The sequence below is a fragment of the Octopus bimaculoides genome, chromosome 26 (assembly GCF_046866305.1).
Source record: "Octopus bimaculoides isolate indiv1 chromosome 26, ASM4686630v1, whole genome shotgun sequence".
Lineage (NCBI taxonomy): Eukaryota > Metazoa > Mollusca > Cephalopoda > Octopoda > Octopodidae > Octopus > Octopus bimaculoides.
In genome coordinates, this window is record NC_142953.1 from 24,975,326 (window position 1) to 24,988,894 (window position 13,569).

Here is a 13,569-nt window from a genome sequence, read left to right on the forward strand (position 1 = left end):
TCTGCGAATTGACTTCCAGTCCGCCCTGTGGAAATTCAGGTTGGATATTGCTTGAGTCCTCCTGGTGGGGTGGGTGTCAGTGGGTTGTCTAGGACCATACATAGTTAATTCTATAATGTTATGATCTGAGAGAGATGTGGGCGTTATTTTCACATTATGGATTAGGCTCACATTGTTTGTGAAGCAGAGATCTAAAATATTGCTTCCCCTGGTTGGTTGGAGTATCACTTGTTCCATGAACAGCATGTTGGATAGTTCTAGCAATGATTTTGCCTGGCTTTGTTCATGCAGTGACATCCCAGAGAGGATGTGACCTTCAGGCCATTTAACATTTGGGAGGTTAACGTCGCCTAGGAAAAGTATATTGATGTGTTGGTCCAGATTTGTCAGGACCTCTTCTATGCATCTGAGGCTGTCCTCAAATTTACCTTCCTGCTTTGCGGTATTTGGTGGACGGTATGTACGTATGTACGTATATATGCATATGCTCATTTATTATTTGTTTATATATATATATATATATATATATATATATAAATAAATATATATATATATATTTCTTTATATATATATATATATATATATATATATAAATATATATATATATATATATATATATTTCTTTATATATATATATATATATATATATATATATATATATATATATATTTCTTTATATATATATATATATATATATATATATATATTTCTTTATATATATATAGATATTTCTTTATATATATATATATATATATATATATATATATATATATTTATATATATATATATATATATATATATATATATATATATATATATTTATATATATATATATATATATATATATATATATATATATATATATATATATATATATATTTATATATATATATATATATATATTTATATATATATATATATATATATATATATATACATATATATATATATATATATATATATTTATATATATATATATATATATATATATATATATATATATATATATATATATATATATATATATATATATATATATTTATATATTTATATATATATATTTAAAGTGTAGTATATTGCCACTTAAGTGTGGCTGACCCCTAGGGGTGGATGTTACTGTTGCTTTTAGCCCCAGGAGGACATCTCCTCCAGCTGGCTTATCGACACACGACTGTGACTAACGATTCTGCCTTCAAAAATAATAATAAAGTCCGGAATCCTTTCAATTATACGCACGAGCGGGGGGTGGTTAATTATATTAACCCCTCAATGTTCGTCTTTTAATTAATAATCGGTCCCAAAGGGATCTTAGAAGCTAAAATGCATTTGTCCACCGAGATTAAAGATTCTGATCGCCGAGAAACAAAGGGAAGTAACTCGTCATGGGGAAAACAGAGACGTTACAGATAGATGGCGATGGTGGCGCTGGTGTTTGTTGTTGGTTTGTCATAGTGATGGCGGTAGGAACACGTTAAAATTACTCTTTTACTTGTTTCAGTCATTTGACTGCGGCTTTGCTGAAGCACCGCCTTTATAGTCGGTCAAATCGACCCCAGGACTTATTCTTTGTAAGCCTGGTACTTATTTTATCGGTCTCTTTTGCCGAAACCGCTAATTTACGTTGACGTAAACACACTAGCATCGGTTGTCTAGCGATGTTGGGAGGTGGGGACAAACACAAACACACACACATATATATATATATATATATATATATATATATATATATATATATATATATATATATATATACATATATTTTGAGGAAGGGGACTAGTCGATTACGTTGACCCCCTAGCGTTTTAATTCATCGCCCCTTATAGGTTGAAAGGAACAGTCGACATCGGCGGAATTTGAACTCAGAACGTAAAGACGGACTGAATACAGTTAAACACTTTGCCAGGCGTGCTAACGATTCTGCCTTTAAAAATAATAATAATGTTCGTAATCCTTTCAATTATACGCACGAGCGGGGGATGGTTAATTACATTGACCTGTCAATGTTCGTCTTTTAATTAATAATCGGTCCCAGAAGGATCTTAGAAGCTAAAACGCATTTGTCCAGTGATCGTCGAGAAACAAAGGGAAGTAACTCGGAGAAGCCAGAGTAAAATAGAGATGTTACAGATAGATGGCGCTGGTGTTTGTTGTTGATATGTCATAGTAATGGCGGTAGGAACACGTTAAAATTACTCTTTTACTTGTTTCAGTCATTTTGACTGCGGCCTTGCTGGAGCACCGCCTTTATAGTCGGTCAAATCGACCCCAAGACTTATTCTTTGTTAGTCTAGTTCTTATTCTCTTGGTCTCTTTTGCCGAAACCGCTAATTTACGTTGACGTAAACACACCAGCATCGTTTGTCAAGCGAATTTGGGAGGTGGGGACAAACACATACATATATATATATATATATATACATATATTTTGAGGAAGGGGACTAGTCGATTATGTTGACCCCGTAGCGTTTTAATTCATCGCCCCTTATAGGTTGAAAGGAACAGTCGACATCAGCGGAATTTGAACTCAGAACGTAAAGACGGACTGAATACAGTTAAGCACTTTGCCCGGCTTGCTAACGATTCTGCCTTTAAAAATAATAATCAAATTCGTAATCCTTTCAATTATACGCACGAGCGGGGGTGGTTAATTATATTAACCCCCCAATGTTCGTCTTGTAATTAATAATCGGTCCTAAAACGCATTTGTCCACCGAGATTAAAGATTCTGATCGCCGTTAAAATTACTCTTTTACTTGTTTCAGTCATTTGACTGCGGCCTTGCTGGAGCCCCGCCTTTATAGCCGGTCAAATCGACCCCTGGTACTTGTTCTTTCGGTCTCTTTTGCCGAAACCTCTTAGTTACGGGAACGTAAACACACCAGCATCGATTGTCAAGCGATGCTAGGGGAATAAACACAGACACACAAACACACATACATATATATATATATATATATACAGAGGACTAGTCGATTATGTTGACCCCCTAGCGTTTTAATTCATCGCCCCTTATAGGTTGAAAGGAACAGTCGACATCGGCGGAATTTGAACTCAGAACGTAAAGACGGACTGAACACCGTTAAGCATTTCGCCCGGCGTGCTAACGATTCTGCCTTCAAAAATAATAATAAAGTCCGTAATCCTTTCAATTATACGCACGAGCGGGGGGTGGTTAATAATATTAACCCCTCAATGTTCGTCTTTTAATTAATAATCGGTCCCAAAGGGATCTTAGAAGCTAAAATTCATTCGTCCACCAAGATTAAAGATTCTGATCGCCGAGAAACAAAGGGAAGTAACTCGTCATGGGGAAAATAGAGACGTTACAGATAGATGGCGATGGTGGCGCTGGTGTTTGTTGTTGGTTTGTCATAGTGATGGCGGTAGGAACACGTTAAAATTACTCTTTTACTTGTTTCAGTCATTTGACTGCGGCTTTGCTGAAGCACCGCCTTTATAGTCGGTCAAATCGACCCCAGGACTTATTCTTTGTAAGCCTGGTACTTATTCTATCGGTCTCTTTTGCCGAAACCGCTAATTTACGTTGACGTAAACACACTAGCATCGGTTGTCAAGCGATGTTGGGAGGTGGGGACAAACACAAACACACAAACATATATATATATATATATATATATATATATACATATATTTTGAGGAAGGGGACTAGTCGATTACGTTGACCCCCTAGCGTTTTAATTCATCGCCCCTTATAGGTTGAAAGGAACAGTCGACATCGGCGGAATTTGAACTCAGAACGTAAAGACGGACTGAATACAGTTAAACACTTTGCCAGGCGTGCTAACGATTCTGCCTTTAAAAATAATAATAATGTTCGTAATCCTTTCAATTATACGCACGAGCGGGGGATGGTTAATTACATTGACCCCTCAATGTTCGTCTTTTAATTAATAATCGGTCCCAGAAGGATCTTAGAAGCTAAAACGCATTTGTCCAGTGATCGTCGAGAAACAAAGGGAAGTAACTCGGAGAAGCCAGAGTAAAATAGAGACGTTACTGATAGATGGCGCTGGTGTTTGTTGTTGATATGTCATAGTAATGGCGGTAGGAACACGTTAAAATTACTCTTTTACTTGTTTCAGTCATTTTGACTGCGGCCTTGCTGGAGCACCGCCTTTATAGTCGGTCAAATCGACCCCAAGACTTATTCTTTGTTAGTCTAGTTCTTATTCTCTTGGTCTCTTTTGCCGAAACCGCTAATTTACGTTGACGTAAACACACCAGCATCGTTTGTCAAGCGAATTTGGGAGGTGGGGACAAACACATACATATATATATATATATATACATATATTTTGAGGAAGGGGACTAGTCGATTATGTTGACCCCGTAGCGTTTTAATTCATCGCCCCTTATAGGTTGAAAGGAACAGTCGACATCGGCGGAATTTGAACTCAGAACGTAAAGACGGACTGAATACAGTTAAGCACTTTGCCCGGCTTGCTAACGATTCTGCCTTTAAAAATAATAATCAAATTCGTAATCCTTTCAATTATACGCACGAGCGGGGGTGGTTAATTATATTAACCCCCCAATGTTCGTCTTGTAATTAATAATCGGTCCTAAAACGCATTTGTCCACCGAGATTAAAGATTCTGATCGCCGTTAAAATTACTCTTTTACTTGTTTCAGTCATTTGACTGCGGCCTTGCTGGAGCCCCGCCTTTATAGCCGGTCAAATCGACCCCTGGTACTTGTTCTTTCGGTCTCTTTTGCCGAAACCTCTTAGTTACGGGAACGTAAACACACCAGCATCGATTGTCAAGCGATGCTAGGGGAATAAACACAGACACACAAACACACATACATATATATATATATATATATACAGAGGACTAGTCGATTATGTTGACCCCCTAGCGTTTTAATTCATCGCCCCTTATAGGTTGAAAGGAACAGTCGACATCGGCGGAATTTGAACTCAGAACGTAAAGACGGACTGAACACCGTTAAGCATTTCGCCCGGCGTGCTAACGATTCTGCCTTCAAAAATAATAATAAAGTCCGTAATCCTTTCAATTATACGCACGAGCGGGGGGTGGTTAATAATATTAACCCCTCAATGTTCGTCTTTTAATTAATAATCGGTCCCAAAGGGATCTTAGAAGCTAAAATTCATTCGTCCACCAAGATTAAAGATTCTGATCGCCGAGAAACAAAGGGAAGTAACTCGTCATGGGGAAAATAGAGACGTTACAGATAGATGGCGATGGTGGCGCTGGTGTTTGTTGTTGGTTTGTCATAGTGATGGCGGTAGGAACACGTTAAAATTACTCTTTTACTTGTTTCAGTCATTTGACTGCGGCTTTGCTGAAGCACCGCCTTTATAGTCGGTCAAATCGACCCCAGGACTTATTCTTTGTAAGCCTGGTACTTATTCTATCGGTCTCTTTTGCCGAAACCGCTAATTTACGTTGACGTAAACACACTAGCATCGGTTGTCAAGCGATGTTGGGAGGTGGGGACAAACACAAACATATATATATATATATATATATATATATATATATACATATATTTTGAGGAAGGGGACTAGTCGATTACGTTGACCCCCTAGCGTTTTAATTCATCGCCCCTTATAGGTTGAAAGGAACAGTCGACATCGGCGGAATTTGAACTCAGAACGTAAAGACGGACTGAATACAGTTAAGCACTTTGCCCGGCTTGCTAACGATTCTGCCTTTAAAAATAATAATCAAATTCGTAATCCTTTCAATTATACGCACGAGCGGGGGTGGTTAATTATATTAACCCCCCAATGTTCGTCTTGTAATTAATAATCGGTCCTAAAACGCATTTGTCCACCGAGATTAAAGATTCTGATCGCCGTTAAAATTACTCTTTTACTTGTTTCAGTCATTTGACTGCGGCCTTGCTGGAGCCCCGCCTTTATAGCCGGTCAAATCGACCCCTGGTACTTGTTCTTTCGGTCTCTTTTGCCGAAACCTCTTAGTTACGGGAACGTAAACACACCAGCATCGATTGTCAAGCGATGCTAGGGGAATAAACACAGACACACAAACACACATACATATATATATATATATATATATATACAGGGGACTAGTCGATTATGTTGACCCCCTAGCGTTTTAATTCATCGCCCCTTATAGGTTGAAAGGAACAGTCGACATCGGCGGAATTTGAACTCAGAACGTAAAGACGGACTGAACACCGTTAAGCATTTCGCCCGGCGTGCTAACGATTCTGCCTTCAAAAATAATAATAAAGTCCGTAATCCTTTCAATTATACGCACGAGCGGGGGGTGGTTAATTATATTAACCCCTCAATGTTCGTCTTTTAATTAATAATCGGTCCCAAAGGGATCTTAGAAGCTAAAATGCATTCGTCCACCAAGATTAAAGATTCTGATCGCCGAGAAACAAAGGGAAGTAACTCGTCATGGGGAAAATAGAGACGTTACAGATTGGTGGCGCTGGTGTTTGTTGTTGGTTTGTCATAGTGATGGCGGTAGGAACACGTTAAAATTACTCTTTTACTTGTTTCAGTCATTTGACTGCGGCCTTGCTGAAGCACCGCCTTTATAGTCGGTCAAATCGACCCCAGGACTTATTCTTTGTAAGCCTGGTACTTATTCTATCGGTCTCTTTTGCCGAAACCGCTAATTTACGTTGACGTAAACACACTAGCATCGGTTGTCAAGCGATGTTGGGAGGTGGGGACAAACACAAACACACACATATATATATATATATATATATACATATATTTTGAGGAAGGGGACTAGTCGATTACGTTGACCCCCTAGCGTTTTAATTCATCGCCCCTTATAGGTTGAAAGGAACAGTCGACATCGGCGGAATTTGAACTCAGAACGTAAAGACGGACTGAGTACAGTTAAACACTTTGCCAGGCGTGCTAACGATTCTGCCTTTAAAAATAATAATAATGTTCGTAATCCTTTCAATTATACGCACGAGCGGGGGATGGTTAATTATATTGACCCGTCAATGTTCGTCTTTTAATTAATAATCGGTCCCAGAAGGATCTTAGAAGCTAAAACGCATTTGTCCAGTGATCGTCGAGAAACAAAGGGAAGTAACTCGGAGAAGCCAGAGTAAAATAGAGACGTTACAGATAGATGGCGCTGGTGTTTGTTGTTGATATGTCATAGTAATGGCGGTAGGAACACGTTAAAATTACTCTTTTACTTGTTTCAGTCATTTTGACTGCGGCCTTGCTGGAGCACCGCCTTTATAGTCGGTCAAATCGACCCCAAGACTTATTCTTTGTTAGTCTAGTTCTTATTCTCTTGGTCTCTTTTGCCGAAACCGCTAATTTACGTTGACGTAAACACACCAGCATCGATTGTCAAGCGATGGTGGGGGGACAAACATATACACACACATACACATATACGACGGGCTTCTTTCAGTTTCCGCCTACCAAATCCACTCCTTACGGTCTTTATTTCTTTCTCTGTCTTATTTCTTTGACCGGTTTCAGTCAGTATTTGTATCCGCCATCACTTGTTTACACCCCCAGGACCAGACATTTTATTTTCTTTTCGATAATTTATTAAGTTTGATTCGTTCGACGAAAACCGTTCACTGAGAATTACGTTAAGGGAACACGTCTGTGGAATACACAGTCACTTAAACATTAATTTCACCGTGCTCCAGTCTACTTACCTGGCAAAAATCACTTACACCTGTAATTCAAAGGGACCGGCCTTGTCACATTGTATTTCTCTGTAAATTACGTGAAGAAGACGTGTCTGCGGAGTAATCAGCCACTTGCATGCTAATTTTCTGTTGATTGAATTGTAATCAATATGTCACTTTCACTTCATACTGTTTTATTGACCTTGAAAAATAAAGCTGACAAAGCCAGGATTCGAAATCACAACGTAGATATCCGGTCTTCTTAAATTCATTGCCTCTATTTTTATTTTATTTGTCTCTTGACCACCAAACAGAATGGAAAATGCAGAGAGTTACCTCCCTTGAAACCAACGCGACAAGACCCATTTCCAAAATGTGATATTCATTTAATTATCGTAATTAAAAATATTATTTAATTACCTGGAAATAAAATAGAAGTAAAAAAATTAAAAATGTGTAGGAAACCCGGCGTCTTTCCGATAACCAGAAAATCGAAAAATACAGGAAGAGTAAGTTAAAAAACAAAAAAAACGACGCCATTATAAGGCCCCCCCCTCAAATTTTTTTCCGGGTTTTGACACTTTAGCGACATCGGCTCTCCAAAATCTTCAGGAGAAATTTTCGAGATTTGATGTCGCTAAAGTGTCAAAACCCGGAAAAAAATTTGAGGGGGGGGCCTTATAATGGCGTCGTTTTTTTTGTTTTTTGTTTTTTTTAGCTATTCTTCCCGTATTGTTTATACTATAAACATTATCTATTTGACATTATTACCTTCCGCGCGTCCCACGATGGGAATTTCTGGATTAAAACGTATTTTCTTCTTCCTGTTGCAGTCAGTTCTTCTTTGCATAATTTTTGTGGTTTTTATTTTATTTATTCAACAAAAAACATCTTTAAATGATTTTTTATTCAAGAAAAACATTTTCGATGATAAAAAAAAACTATGTAGATATTCTTTCATTTGTTTTCAGTCATTTGACTGCAGCCATGCTGGAGCACCGCCTTCAGTCAAACCAATTCGACCCCAGGACATACACTTTGTAAGTCTAGTACCGTCTCTCTTTGCTAAACATAAACATACCAACATTGGTTGTCAAGCGATGGTGGAGAGACAAACATACACATAGATACGACAGGCTTCTTCCAGTTTCCATCAGGCCTTGATTGGCCTGAGGCTATAAGTAGAAGACACTTTCCCATCGTTTGACAACCAATGTTGGGTGTGTTTACGTCCCCCATAACTTAGCAGTTTAACAAGAGACCAATAGAGTAACAAGTACTAGGCTTCAGAAGTCCCAGGGTTGATTTGCCCCACTAACAGCGGTGCTCCAACATGGCCACAGTCAAAATAATTCACTACAGCTAGAATCCTTTTGTCCAAAGACGAAAGGGATCAGGACCACACAGCAGGTGGAGCCACCAGTCAAATAAAACAAACAAACACTGTAAGTGGGAGGGGTCAATACTTTTATTTTTTTTTTTCTTCTCAAAATAGAGTTGAAATTGAAATGATGAAGGTAGAAGGAAGAGGTATGTATACATGATAGAAGGGGGGTGATTGGCATGGACTGGATGGAAGGGAGGGGCAGGAGGAAGAAGAAGAAAAAGGACCTTTTTTTTTTATAAACTTGACCACTAGTTGCTTCTGCTGTCACCTTCCATCAACCACTTACTAAGGTGCACTTAGACATCCACTAACCAAAACTGCTATTACTACGACTAAGCACTACCACCACCTCCACTACTTCACCTGTTACTACCACCACAACCAGTTACTATGGTAATGATCCAAGTTGTTAATGGTTACAATAGCTTCTGCTAGGCTTCACACTACTCCCACCACAACTACTAACCTCTCCCTCGCTAGATATAGTGACCGAACAACCCTCAAAATCAACACTTCCATTCTAATTGCTTTGAATAAAGAATGAAAAAAAATATATATACTAAAATGCTAGATATTCCCCTCTAAGACGAGATGGCCATGGTTGGAACACTGCCCCAGAGTTAAAACTACCACTGACTTCTATTACAGAGAAGCAAGAGATTTCAATTAAAAGTTACATCCATAACGAGAAGACAAGTAATTAGTATGAAGGTTCATTTGAAGAGAACGAACCCAACAAAGGTAAATTAAATTAGAAAAAAGATTTAGAAATTAAAATAAATTGCAATAGTGGGGGGACAACTTTGGATAGGTTTCAGTGTTATTGACCTCCTCAGGCAACCAGACAATACTAAGATCACACAAGATTTATACATATACATTTAGATATATATATACACACAAAACGGGGTCTCTTCCTGTCAAGGGTTCCAGATGAGACTACTTCACGGCAGGAAATGCAGGTGAGAGCAGCAGTAATCAGACTCTCTCATTGACCAAATGCCACCTATCAGAGGTTCCAAATAATAGTGTAGCACAGTCAACGGTGGTGCCCCAGCATGACCACAGCTTTAAATATGTTTAAAGATTAGAGATATACATGTGCAATCAAGTATGTGTGCACAGAATTTATATATCTCGCACCATGCACACACAATGTAATTCCGTGTGCACTCAGATCTCTCTATCTGTATGCAGCAGCATGTATGTACATGTGTGTGTGTGTGTGTATACAGATGCATCTTACCATCTGGCAAAAACAAGCTGTAATTCACTGAGGTCAAATAAGAGCAAAACATATCTAGAGTTGTCTACCCCGTTCGATACTTCAATAGCAAAAAAATTATTATTTTTTGTGGTGGTGGTCATATTTCTGGGAACAGGGATATAACCTCCTTAAGTACAGGGTGGGCCAAAAGTCACACACGAAAATATAACATCTTATACTACTATTAATCATCATTATTATTTTGTGTAACATTGAAACACTGTTGGTCGATTATTGTTTTATTTGTTTCAGTCACATGACTGCAGCCATGCTGGAGCACTGCCTCTCAGTCGAACAAATTGACTCTAGGACTTATTTTTTCTAAGCCTAGTACTTATTCTATCTCTTTTGTCAAACTGCTTAGTTACGGGGGACGTAGACACACCATCTGCAGGGACAAACACACTAACATGTACATACACACACACACATATATATATATATATATATATATATATATACACGACGGGCTTCTTTCAGTTTCTGTCAACCAAATCCACTCGCAAGGCTTTGGTTGGCCCGAGGCTTAGTGGACACTTGTTTAAAGTGCCACGCAGTGGGACTGAACCAGGAACCATGTGGTTGGAAAGCAAGCTTCTTTACCACACAGCCTGCGCCTGATTAATGCAAAGAGTCCATGCAACATGCAGTGTGCAGGACAAATACCAATGGTTGCCCCCTCCCCCACCTGTGCTAAAGAAAAGTCCAAAGAAACCAGTGCAAAGATCTCTGCAGGAAAAAGTGTTCCTTGTACAACAACAAACAATAAAAAAAGCTGCATATGGTGAATGTTTCGAACCTTTGTGATCAAGATGTTGACATTTGCTAATTAGTTTTGTGTTGTAATTAACCATAAAGTGCTGTTTTTGAAATATGGGGGAGAGGGGGGTCTCAGTGTGTGACTTTGGGCCCATCCTGTATTCTGACAGATTCAAAACTAGCAAGGGAAACAGACTTACCTACCCATAAAGCACCTTTTGTCTGACACTCTGCCGATTCAGAGACATGACTGCCCTATTAATAATTAACGACAGTAGTAGTAGTAGCAGCAGTACTTGTGGGTGGTGGTGGTCGTCGTCGTCAAAGTAGTTGTAGCAACAGAATTTAGAAATATATTAGAAATAAGGAGGGAGGGATGAGGTGACAATCATGAGTTATCTGCCCCTGAAATTATCAGATTTAAAAATGCAACTGAAATATTGTTAATAGTAAAGCTGTGGTGGTGAAAAAGCAAACGAATAAACGAAAAAAACAGTAACCATGACAACATTACAGACTCCCCCAACACATACATACTGAAGAGGCAGAGAGAGAGAGAGAAAGAGAAACGGGGGCAGTTATGATGGCTAAGGAACTAAATGAAGGGACAACAGACCTACCAGACTATCTAATGGGAAAACATTGAGCACACACAAACTGCCTCACTTTGGTGGGGAGAATAAGGAGAGTTTAGCTTAGCCTGGGGCCCAATGAGTTTGATAAGAGTAACAAGAAATCATTATTATTACTATTATTATTATTATTATTTCACTCCATTTTAGAAAAACTGAAACATGTCTTTGACAATTCCGGAGCACATTGGACTTGTTTTTCAGTCTGGTTGCAATGGTGCAACAAAACAGAACAGAACAGTTGTGGACATCTCCAACCAAAAGCATCGTGAGAAAAAGCAACATCGCATACAACGGCCGGTCAATTTGTCCGAGAAGTTCATGCAATACGGTGTGCCCAACACATAGCAAAGTGGACCCCCACCACCGAGATGTCTCTGTCAGAAACAGGCTTTAAAAAGAAAAAAAGTCCAAAGAAATTAGTGCACACATTGTCACAGGGAGTTGATATTCCTCACACAACAATGCAACGAAGAATAAAAGCTACAGACATTTGCTAATTTGTTTTGCTTTCTAATTAAATATAAATGGGTTGTTTTTGAAATGTGCAATAGAGATATTAGAGTCTTAATCTTGGCACATGACCTTTGGCCCCCCCCCCCTTGTATATATTTCTTACAGAAAGACACATGCACACACACATTTTTAAAGATGTCCCGCTCCCCAGTCCCATTATTCCAATACAACTTTGCTAAAACCTTACTGTATATGGTGCGGTCAGCAACCATTTATGAAAGAAAAATATTATTACACCAAGCTGATAGTGAGAGAAAAGGACAAAAACCAGCACTGCCACCACCACAGCAGAAAAGAAATTTGGCAGATGGTATCTATGTGCACAAGCGTGTCTATATATGGTTAAGGAAAAGCAGCAAGGGGTCAGAGGTTGTGGTATGATGGGGAGGAAGAGGAGGAGGAGGAATAAGGAAGAAATGAAAACAGGAGGCAAGAATGTTGGAAGGGAGATTAATAAGAATAATAATTATTGTAATTTCAATAACATCATCAGTACAAATATGAGCAGGCAGCTAACTCCCCTTCTCTTCTTCTTCTCTCAGTCAGTGGATATATGCATGCGTATATGGACATGTTGTACACACACACACGCACATACACATTTATGTAATGTATAATGTTATATATACCAACATCTATGTGGAAAAGCTGCAAAGACAAAGAAAAAAAAGAAAAAAGAAAAAAGATTAGACAATAAAACCACAAATGTATATATTTATTTATTAATTTATATATATAAATATATAAATAAATAAATATATTTATATATATATTTATTTATTTAATTATATATTTATTTTTATATATATTTATTTATTTATGTATTTATTTATTTATAGATTTATATATAGATTTATTTATAAACTAGCAGTATAACCCGACCTTGTCCGGGTGTGACTCATTATGCCATTTACGATAAGTCTTGCTAGCTGAAAATCAACTAAAAAAGAAAGCCTTACAACGAAAAAACCTTTATGATGTAAATATGTTCATAATTCAAAAGACGATGAAATTAATAGGGAAAGTCTGAAGGCTGTTTTGCGTAAAATTATTAAGCATACGTAAATTTCATCCGTGTAATTGGCTATAGAAATGCTTGTGCAAAACAACTTTTTGCGCTGCCCTGATTATACATGGCAGGGTAATCCCTTTTAGCAGGAGCTAGGACGGCAATTTCTGATGAAGCAATTGCTGGTGATCTGTTGCTACACAGTTTTGCCAGAATTCTATCAGATTGGGCAGAAGATGTTGATGCACCATTTTGCATTATGTTCAAAATAGCTTCTGGAATGTGGTGCATTACTGCAGTCTGTTGCTGTCATTTTAAACCGGTTGCTGTCTTTCCCCAGCAAACTCTCTTC

The 13,569-nt window shown here is 38.0% G+C and overlaps 1 long non-coding RNA gene across 2 annotated transcripts; it reads left to right on the plus strand.

Moving 5' to 3' along the window:
• The first annotated feature begins 5,280 nt into the window (after positions 1–5,280).
• On the plus strand, positions 5,281–12,192 carry LOC149130990 (uncharacterized). 2 transcript variants are annotated; one of them, XR_016238550.1, is made up of 3 exons: positions 5,281–6,493; positions 8,619–8,687; positions 11,843–12,192. It is a non-coding gene; the product is annotated as an uncharacterized LOC149130990 (long non-coding RNA). The 2 variants fall into 2 exon arrangements; XR_016238551.1 differs by lacking the exon at positions 5,281–6,493 and adding an exon at positions 6,500–7,165.
• Positions 12,193–13,569: the final 1,377 nt, after the last annotated feature.